At 47.4% G+C, this 11,240-nt stretch overlaps 1 long non-coding RNA gene across 1 annotated transcript; it reads right to left on the bottom strand.

Moving 5' to 3' along the window:
- Positions 1 to 1,524: 1,524 nt before the first annotated feature.
- On the bottom strand, positions 1,525 to 7,550 carry LOC134740237 (uncharacterized). The gene is made up of 2 exons (XR_010127554.1): positions 7,430 to 7,550; positions 1,525 to 7,117 (listed from the first exon to the last, which is right to left on the bottom strand). It is a non-coding gene; the product is annotated as an uncharacterized LOC134740237 (long non-coding RNA).
- Between the last annotated feature and the right edge of the window lie 3,690 nt (positions 7,551 to 11,240).

Raw genomic sequence — 11,240 nt, 5'->3', positions numbered from 1 at the left:
TTTGACCCAGCTGAAGCGCTGGTGCCTCACAGCAGCTCTAGTTTAAGGCTGAGCAGGCTCTCTTTTCAACATCATCACAGGGATCATTTTCCTCCACCTCACATTTCCTCTCCTGGAAATGCACCTTAGTCATTTTTTGGTCACTTCAGGGGAATTCTCTCCCCTTCGTGGTCTACACCATTGCTCTACTGAATTATTCTTTCTTCCAAACACGCCATTACAGCCCTGACACCACAGATGTGCATTTCAGAAAAACAATCCTCCAGGGGCATCATTTGAAATATCCCCCTCTCATGTAAGATGTTTCCCTGAGAGGTGGAGTGGGGTGAGGTGGGAGGGACCTTGGAGGAGGAGCTTCCGCTTGAACACAGCTCGTTGCCCTGTGATTACCAGGACAGAGCGGAGTTGGCTGTCAACTTGAGCTTCTTGCCTACTCCTCACGGACCCTGGACCCCCATGCCCATACATCCCAACAGACTGGATTCCTATTACCCACCCATGGACAAGCCATTAAAAATATGGAATATGAATAAGCTCCAGAACACACTGGACTCTGCAACTCAGCAGGTGTGTGATCAACCTGAACAAAAGACAGAGCCCTTAGCCACTGCCAGGTGGTTTAGCAAGGGCGTTGAGAAGCTGTTTGGCTAACAGCACACAGACCAGTCTGTGCTCCTGTGATGGGGGCAAAGATGAAGCAGATGCCCTCGTGGCCACCTGACACAGCAAGTTGCCAGCCTCCCCTAAACACACACACACAGTCATGACCTCCAGTGTCCCTGGAAGGTGGCACGGGTAACAGCCAGTGCATGCTCTCTAGTCCTGGCCAGCTGGAGTCCAAGCCTTGGATAATAATACCTCCTTGATGGGCTAATACAATGTTTATAGCACTTCTGGCTTCTGGTAGGCCGCTTTTTACTGTTGGCAGAAACAATGTTTACAGTGGCTTGGTGCTGAAGATCACTGCAATTTACTGAGCAATTTTTATGAGCCATGTGTGTTAAATACATTACCTCTGCTCACATTAGCCGTCAAGGTAGGTATCATTATTCCTATTTTACAAATAAGGAACCTGAGCTTAAAGCAGTTAAGTAATTTGCCCAAAGTCACATAGATAGTGGCAAAGAGATGGCTCCCATTAAGGTAATCCATGCCTCCTTCACAGCGCTGTGCTGGCCTGCGTGGAGAGACAGGTCCACATAAGCAGAGCCCCTACTGCAGGGCAACACAGAGTAAATCCAAGTGATTATGCAAAAGGGCGATGGCCGTGTGTATGTGTGTGTGTGTGTGTGTGTGCTCACCCTTAGCTCAGGACAGCGCTTTTCAGCTTCACACAGTCTGCCAAAGGCCCATGTTCAAAACCCACCTATTGAAAAGCTTGATTCTGACCCTCAGCCCACAGCAAATATAGGAAATAAACAAAGGGCATTCATAAAGACTAGGGTTCACATGCAAATTTCCTGCACATAATAAAGCTCAACAAACCAAGCGGTCAAAACCACTGGAAAGCATCAGTAGACATTCAGGTAATGATACATTTATTTTAAGCAGTCAGAAAGGAAGAGCAAAAGGTAAAATCAGCTTCTGCATGGGTAGAGATTTATCCTTGCCCCTTCTTTGAGATAGAGCTAACAAGCCCAAAGTGACTTGAACAAGGAGAAGGAGCCTCTTGCAGGTCACTGGCATCCGTAGATAAACTGTAATGGAAGTGTGCCTATGGGGATAAGTGGGTTTTAACACATCGGCTTTGACTGGTGACAAACACTCTTTTGCTCTATATCCCTCCATACCCCCTTTAGTTCCTTGATGATGAAGACTCCCCCTTTAGCTTTTCCAGGCCACTCTTGTTGAGAAGCCAGTATTCTAGAAGTTGAAGTGGCCTTGGATGTCATTCTTTGTTGCAGCAAACTTTCCTTGCTGAATCAGACCCCATAAAACACCAACTATGAGTCACACACAAGTAAATGAGCCGCTATTGGGAAGAGAGATAATGGGGTGATATTTATCAGTGGCTGAATCTTAGCAAATAATGAGCATTGCCTCATCAGTGGTCATGTTCGTGTACATTACCTTCCAGATCACTGCATGGTAGCTCTTGGGATGGTTTCTAACTGTCAATATTTACAGGAACCAGGCACTTAACACAGAGCAAGTGGGCTGGATGTCTCCACGGATGACTCATGCCAAATGAAGCCTTTTATCTAAGGGTCACTGCCCTGAATCCTCATTGGCTGGAGCAGATTGGAAGTGATCAGGTCACTGAAAAGCTCGTACATGGCTGTGGGCTCAGTTCAGTTCTCTGGATGTACCAACATTTATGAAATGAAAGCGTAGAGGAGAGCAAGGGTTTGAACGCATGTAGAGCTGTAGTATTTGTTTGTTTTTATTGGCTAGCTAGTAAATATAGCTCTGGGGCTAAGGGAAGGTGGCAGTGAGATGGCACCAAGAGCCCACATCAGTCTCCACTTGCAGAGAGATTCATACCCTTGAGTGATAGGAGCCTGCATCACCCCAGACCTACCTGAGAAGGCGTCTGCGCATCAGCCAAACATGCAGACAGACACACACCGAGGAAGGGGTGCCACTTAGAACCCAGCAGATCACCTTACCTGGTTATGTAAGTAAGCAGAGTAGACCTGTCTGCCCAACCAGTCCAGGTAGAAAACCTTGGCTCCGTTCAAGCATTGGGAGATAATTTCTTTGGATTTTGAAAGCTTAGGATATTCAGGAGACACTCATCTAAAACGCAGCTAACCTCAGGAGTAGGGCATACGCTAGGTCCCATCAAATAAGAGGATTCTGCTTGGGAATAAGCAGGGAGCAAGAGAAAGAAGGCAGGGTCGAGGGGCAGAAATGGAAGCCAGGAAAGGAAGGCACTGCAGGAGGAAGTGAGGCAGGAGAAGTTGAGCATACCCGGGCTTTGGGACACTCTTGCTGGGCTGGCCCTCAGAACATCACTGGAATAGACATAGAAAAGAAAGGGAAGCTTGTTTTAACATCAACGTTAAATGAAGAAATGCCACGAGACTTCAGAAACACCACTATCAATATGAGGGAAGAGTGACTGTGACGTGCAAATTTCACTCCGCAGCATGCACAAAGAAGCTGATTACAGCCACATTGGCAGTCACATCTTGGCCAAAGTCCTCTGGGGACCCAGTACTAGGCAACATGGGACCCGTTGGTCAACACTGAGCTCCTGGAATCCCAATTTCCTTTAAAATCAGTGAACTAAGCCAGGATTGCAAAAGGACCAATGGGACAGGATTATTATTGCGTTGTGTGGTGAAAAATGTCTTTGATCCAAAATGGTAGATACTGTAGAAGAACGAGGAATATTGAGTCTTCCATACTGAGCCTGTTTTAAACAGGCCTGGCTTGTTAATAGGCACAGCAGGTTTGAAGACTGGGAGGTGTTTCCAGAGATCCCAAGATGATCCACAATGAAATGAGCTGGTGATTCTTGCAGATAAAGAGATCAGAGCACACAGCCATCCTCCAGGGCCATAAATCAAAGGACAGTCCTGTAGCAATTGCGTGGAAACACAACATTGCCATCATTTTTACACACAAAGGGCAAAAAGTGACATAATTCGTGCCCCAGAGAATCATTTTATTGCAGCCTTTTCCAGCCACCATGCCCCATAAAGCTGGGACTGGCAAACACTGGCAAACACACTGCCAGCCACACAGTCACAGCGTGTCAACAACAGCTGGGGTCCCTGTTCCCAGTCTTTCTGAGATGCACACATGTGGCTGCTTTGTCAGGCCGTGTGTGTGTTGTGGCCATGAGTGTGTATACACGTGAGCTAAAAACAAACTTGGAGAGTGGGGGACAGCCAAAAGAAAGTGATGCTTCTGATTCTATATTGAAGGGTCTCCATTCTATTCCAGAGCTTCCGTAGGGTGGCATCTGCTGGAGAGCCCTCTGTTTCATTTCCCCCTAAGTTTCTGCTTTCTGCTGAGGGTAGAGGTAAGGAGAGGCTGAGTAGGGAGGGTTTGGGAGGAGAAAATGAAGAAGAAAAGATGAGCTTGTTCCTGTTCCTCTTTTCCTGTACTTCTCTACTTTTGTCTGTAGATCGTCTAGAATAACTTGCAGATGGCTATATGCTCAGTGAACGTGTTGAGAGGCTGTATTCATTTTCCCGGGCTGTCATAACAAAGTACCACAGACTGGCTTAAACAACAGAACTTTATTTCTTCACTGTCTGGAGGCTGGAAGTCTGAGGTGTAGGTGCCGGCGGGGTTGGTGTCTTCTGAGGCCTCTCTTTGGCTTGGAAATGGCCATCTTCACCCCATGTCCTCAGATGGGCTTCCCTCTGTGTGTGTCTATGTCCTCATCTCCTCTTCTTAGAAGAACACCAGTCATATTGGATTAGGGCCCATCCTCGTGACCTCATTCTGACTTAATCACCTCTTTAAAGACCCTTACACTTGGCCAGGCACAGTGGCTCACACCTATAATTCCAGCAGTTTGGGATCACTGAAGTGATCACCTGAGGTCAGGAGTTCGAGACCAGCCTGACCAACATGATGAAACTCAGTCTGTACTAAAAGTACAAAAATTAGCCCGGCGTGGTGGTATGCGCCTGTAATCCCAGCTACTTGGGAGGCTGAGGCAAGAGAATCACTTGAATGCTTGAACCCGGGAGACAGAGGTTGCAGTAAGCTGAGACTGCGCCACTGCACTCCAGCCTGGGTGACAGAGCGAGGCTCTGTATCAAAAATTAAGTAAATAAATAAATAAGTACCTTATCACCAAATAAGGTCACATTCTGAGGTCCTGGGGGTTAGATATTCAACCATAACAAAGGCAGAGCAGGAAGAGATGTCAACAAATGTGCAGAGCCCTGGCAGAAGCTTGGCACTGTGCCAGGCAGGAGAGAGAAAAGGTGGGAGAGACATCATCTCAACGTGACTGAATGATGAAATGATAGCCCCGGTGAGTGAGTGAATAGGTGGATGTATCAATCATGAATGAATTGAATGAACATCAAAACTGCTCCCCGAATCCAGAGGACTCAACAAATTCCAGGCATACCAAGTCCAGAAGCTGAGTCCAGAGCTGACAGCCTATTCCCATCTCTATCTCCCACGGAGCTGCAGAGATCATTAGGGAAGTAGCGTGGCCACTGCTTCATGCCCACAGAAGCCCACCAGCTCTTGCCTAGAGCAGAACCACCGTGCAGAGAGGTGAGGCACTCCCAGATGAAATCCAGGCCTTCTCCATCTGTGAGCCCTTTCCCAAAGTGGGCTCACAGCAGCCCACAGTCACAAAGCAGAACTGAAACCCCCTACAGGCAGCATCTCAGGTCAGCTGTGCGGACAGTGCTACCTGCCACAGGCCACACCAGCTGCAGTGCGGTGACGGGTGGTGTTCTATGCCTGCGATAGTGTCACCCTGCCAAATGAGAGTGAAAGTTTCCACATCCTCCACGCCATCCCCTCAAAACACTCCCGGTGCCCGAAACTGTACCCCTAAGTAAGGAAGCCAAATTAGAGGAACAGAGAGGGAACATGCCCCTGAGCTTTCTCATCAGTGCATTCTTCCATGCACTGCAGATAATTCAGCTACGTCACTCAATTATGATTATCTGTGCTGTGAGTGTTTACTTAATCAATCTTCAAAGAGCTTTCCAGATGGGTGTTTTGGTGACTAAATCAAGGTCAGAGTTCCTCCTGCAATCGAGCAGAGGCAGCAGGGGGCAGGCCCAGCTGACAGTCATCTGATCTCCGCAGCTGTGCACAAACTTTGAACCAGTTCCTGTCCAGTGTCTCTTTCAGGCTCCCCATGAACCCCAGTCCTTAGTCCACTCCTGAATTGCAACAACACACAACACAAATGCACACAGCGATGCCTCCCTTTCTTGGATGACTTTTATATCATTTTCCTGCACATTCTCCTTCCAGCCCAAACGTAAGCAAGTTGCACAGCGTATCCGTGAATCTTTCCTTTATTACAGAATCTGCAGTCCAAAAGCACTGGCTTGGTATTTCCTCTGCCCCGGTAGGGATTTTTATGGGGTTTTTATTTGGTTTCATTTTTGCCGTGCTTCTGAGAATGGTTCTTTTGTTCTTCCTTCACTCACTGCTTAGATCCTCCAAGGCATTCCGCTCAGAAAATCACACAGCTGCTGCCCCCACTCCAAAAAGAGCTGAGAAAAACCCCCATTTTCCTATGGATTTTCAAGCCAAAAAACAATGGGCTCTGTGGACAGATGTGACCCCTCCCCCAGGCCATGTCCCCCACTGCCAGGCAGGGGACGCAGAGGCGAAGGGGGAGGGCCCACTGCGCCCTAGGACTTGGGAATAGCTCTCAGCACCACGGTGGTGGGCTCCATTGTATGTCTTCCAGGACAGAGGCCCCTTCTTCTGGAGAGTGCCCCCTCCCTAGCACAAATCAGAGTCCAGATGTGAGCAGCCATCAGTTCAGCTCTTCCTGGGCCGCAGTGATTGAGCCAGTGATGGTCACCTGGACCCAGTGAAGGCCACGAAGGCCTCTCTCTGTCCCTTTCTGGCAGTGAAGTCATGAGGTGCAATAAGCAAAAGCTGCCATCATGCACATTACCTGCCACAGAGAGGAAGCTTAGCAAAGAGATTTAGATCAGTATTCAGAGGAAGTTGAGGCGTGAGAAAAGAGAGAGCACGTGGCAGTGTTGGCTCCCAGTTGCAGGTGTCCAGGGTCACACAAAGCCCCCTTTTAAAAGCCCTGGCTGGTTTGACCTGCATTTCTCTCTCGAGAAGCTCTCAAGTCCTTGTTGAATATGGCGGTGACTGGATGCTGGCCGTCCTACCTGAACTAGACCAGCCGAGCCTCTGCTCTGGCCAAGCAAATGGGAGGAGATGGAGGGAGAAAAGAGGAAATGGGAGAGACTGGGCTGGAAGAATAACCCCTGTCCAGGGTGATGGAGGACGTCGGAACGCAGAACACCTGTAGCAGTTTTGCAGAGGGCTTCCAACTCTTTATCAAGCCTGCACTCCACTCTTAGGTTATACAGTCTTAGGCACAAGCAATTATCTGAATAATTGGAGTGTTTCTTAGAAGAGGTTTTAGGCATCAGCAGCAATGGCTGTTCAGACGGCACTCTAGCGATAGATCCTTGGAAAACTCCATGCTCTGGAATAAAAAGCCAATCCTGACTTTTCACTTCGGAATGTCTCAGCTCCCCACCTGACCCTCTCCTATCGTATCATTGGCTAAATGGACAAAGGGACCACAAGAAAACTACTTCCTCCTTCAACTGCCTCCTCCATCAGTCTAGCACCTGCCTAGGTAGAGCCCCTCAGAACCATGCTGCTCCCCCAAATGCAACTCCCAAAAAGGAGGGAGCTCTTGAGGCAGGCACAGATCCAGGATTTGCCTCAGCTCTCTATGTCACTAGCCTCTCTCAGCTGAAACCACAGAAAGGCCTCAGGTCAGAAGGCTTACCCAACGTGAAGCAAGGTCATAGGGTCCAGCTGAGCCCCCTCACTCATCCAAAGGGGTCAAGGGAGGGCCAGCGGCTACAAGGGGTCAGAGCCTCAGGTTTGACTCCAAGTTCAAAGAATCTAGCTAAAGCCACACTGTGCCCCCTGGCACCACCCTCAGAAACAGATCCAATCCTGAGTCAGAGAGGAAGCAGACACTCACTGAATCACCCATCCACTTCCTCCTACCCACAGCCGCTCAGCCAAGACCAGCAGCCGCTTCCAAGGGACAAATTAGTGACTGACACTTGGAAAAGTTGACGCTCTGAAGGAGAGCAAGCAGGGCGCCACGCACGCGGTGTGAACCACCAGGACCGAGTTTACGGTGGCTCCCCACCCCCTGCATTTTTCAGAGTAAAACTGCACATTTTGTAACAGCCCCTATCCTGTCCTGCACTGACCTTGGCTGTGTTATTTTTCACTTCCCTGTTCAGAACACAGCCACACTTTCCAAATGCCATGAATCATCACCACCGAGCAACGGCCATTTAGCAAGGCAGGAAACCACTGCGCGCCAGCCCTGGAAGGAGCAGCTCCCTGCAGTGGGCCTCTCCTACCCTGGCTGTTCATCGTGGCAAGAGTCCACCACGGAGGCCAGCAGGGCAGAGTTGCCACCCCATGTTCTCAGTTTCTCCACCATCGTCCCTGGGGGTTTCCGGTTCCCCCTTGCACCAGGTCACAGGCAGCATTAGCCATCTTCTGACTTTTCCGAAGGCTCTCTTGGTTGCATTGGCTGAAATGAAGCTGTCACCTTCCAGTCCCGGAAGGGAGAGAAGTTCTTGGTGACATTGACTGAAGTGAAGCTGTCATCTTCCTATCCCAGGAAGGAAACAAATGGGGAGACCCATTCAAGACCAAGGGAGGCCAGGCGCCATGGCTCACGCCTGTAGTCCCAGCACTTAGGGAGGCCGAGGCTGGCAGATCGCTTGAGTCCAGGAGTTTGAGACCAGTCTGGGCAACATGGTGAAACCCCGTCTCTACTAAAAATACAAAAATTAGCCAGGCTTGGTGGTACATGCCTTTAGTCCCATTTACTTGTGGGGCTGAAGCAAGAAGATCCCTTGAGCCAGGGAGTTCAGGTAGATTAGATCAGGTGGATCTTGCACAGACATCAACAAGACATGGGACGTGCATTCTGCCTGCAAGTGGCCCTGCAGTTATAGGCAAATGCCATCCTGTCATCCTTTATGACCAGAGCCATGCAGGCTTCTAGACGTCATTCAACCAGTTTCTGAAAGTAGTCACCAGTGAGTCCATAAATCAGTCAATCAACAAAATATTATTACCCTCAAATAGTTATCAAACTCTTCTGTGCTGGGCACCTGGCTCCATGGCTCTCTGAATAACGTATGTCTGCCTTCATGCCAGCCTTAGTTCCTCATGTAGTAATGATATCCTCATATGAAGTCATTATTTTTGCCTCTATTTAACCATAAACAGTACCATTCAAAAGTAAAATGATCGAGGAAAGGCAAATCAATACAACAATAAAACATCAGTTTTAACCTATCAGATTGGCCAAAACTTTAAATACTGTCAATGGCTAGTGTTGGCCAGAGAGTGTGGAAACGGGAACTCTCCTTATTATTGGTAGATGTTTAGTGTTATACATTTTCTGGGAGAAATTTGACCCTCTACTTTAAAATTATTCATGAGTACCCTTTGTCTTCCTAATTTTAAAACTAGGAATTTATTCTCAGTTGAGCCACCAGAAAAAAAATGCACAGATAGTCATCACAGTGTGGCAAATAAATCTAAAAAATAAATAAAGCTGAAACAACCTAGATGTGATTGAGTCAGTGACTTATAGTATGTTTAATCATATACTATGCAACCATTAAACATAATGTTGGAAATCTACGTCCAAAGCCATAGGAAGATATTCACATGGATCATTCTGATAGATAAAAAGTAGGAGCTGATACAACATGTGCAGTCCATTTATGTAAAAATGTTGTTGTGAGTGCATATTCATAAAAGAGACACCTGGAGGCTTATCAAATCATTGACAGTGGTCACCTCTGCAGAGTGGGATTTGGGGATGATTTTTACTTTCCTCACATTTTCTGTATGTCTTAAAATTGCCTACAATACATATGAAGCATACTTACAGTCAGAAAATATACACACATTGGCCTGGCGTGGTGGCTCACGCCTGTAATCTCAGTACTTTGGGAGGCCGAGGTGGGTGGATCACCTGAGGTCAGGAGTTCGAGACCAGCCTGACCAATATGGTAAAAACCCATCTCTACTAAAAATACAAAAATTAGCCAAGCGTAGTGGCACGCACCTGTAATCCCAGCTACTCGGGAGGCTGAGGCAGGAAAATCACTTGAACTAGGGAGGCGGAGGTTGCAGTGGGCCAAGATCATGCCACTGCACTCCAGCCTGGGCAACAGAGCAAGACTCTGTCTCAAAAAAAAAAAAAAAAAAAATTAAAAAGAGAGAAAATATACACACATTTCTTTTCATTTTAAAACCAAATGCAACACAAATCCAAAAGCTGTTTGCCTAACAGATCATATCTGTGCAAGAGAAGTTTTACATGCTCTCTTTCTGATGGAAGATGTTACTGCGGACATTCCACCAGAAGGTCGTGGATTCTAAGCTGTTTTTCCACAGCTCTGATGGGCTGAACTGAATTATGTTCACACTCTCTTACTCAGCCCTGTGTGGCAACCTGATGGATCAGGATGGCTGACCAGGGGTGGAAGTATCCAGTGTGGAAATCAAATCCCAGCTTGGAATTAACTAAATTAACTACCACAGACCTCTCTGGGTGGCCAAGCAAATTCAGACGTTTTGAAAATATATAACTCACAACCCCTCTCTCTCCTCAGCTCCAGAAATGAATTCCAGACCCTTGGAGATCACAAAAACCTAAAGCCAGAAAGATCCTTAAGAAGTCATGTATTTTGGACTCCTCATTTGACGTTTGAGGGGACCAAGGCTCAGAGAAGTGAAGTGACTTACTCAAGGTCAAACAGCATAAGGGTGGCGGACATAAGAGAGCTTGTGTCTCTTCATCTGTAATCCAAGGTTGCTTTTTCTATAATGCGTCTAGCACTAGTACGGTGGGCAGGGGTGGGTGTTAGTGTGGAAGATGTCCTTCATACCATCAGAAACGGTTCCTGTGAGGGGTCCAGAATATACTATGATGGTCTGTGGCCCTGTAGAAGAGTCTAGTTAGAGTTACATGTGAGCATTCTTAACCAGAAAGTCATGTATTTTTCTGAAAGGGGATATAGAGAGAGCTTTCACTATATTTCAAAGGGGTCCCATCACACAAGGAAAACTAAAAATGGATGAACTAAAGCATGGGTTACCAGACTTTTTCTATCAAGCTCCATGGAGTAAATGTTTTGGGCTTTGCAGGCCACATGGTCTCTCTCCCAACTACTCAACTCTGCCCTTGTACTGTGAAAGCAGCCATTGATCAAATGTGAACAAACGGGCATGGCTGTGTTCCAATAAAGCTTTATTTACAAAAACAAGCTGTGGGCCAGATTTGGCCCAGGCAATAGTTTGCCAACCCCAAAACGTGAGGATCTGATCAACTTCCTTTCCATTACCTTAGATTCTGCTTGCCCCTGCTCTCGGGTGAACTGAATGACATCCATATTCCTGGCAATGGATCCAGCACTTAGCCAGGGACCACCAAGGAAGTGCAGAGGCACATAAAAGGCATTCGTTTCACTTTTTCATTAAACAACAACTTCTTTGAATTCCTAATTGGAAACTTTCACACAAGAATCGAAGTTGCTGCAACTCAT

Source organism: Pongo pygmaeus, chromosome 1 (assembly GCF_028885625.2).
Source record: "Pongo pygmaeus isolate AG05252 chromosome 1, NHGRI_mPonPyg2-v2.0_pri, whole genome shotgun sequence".
In the NCBI taxonomy this organism is placed as follows: Eukaryota; Metazoa; Chordata; class Mammalia; order Primates; family Hominidae; genus Pongo; species Pongo pygmaeus.
The sequence above is the reverse complement of the archived record's forward strand: the minus strand, read 5'-3'. Positions and strand labels throughout refer to the sequence as shown.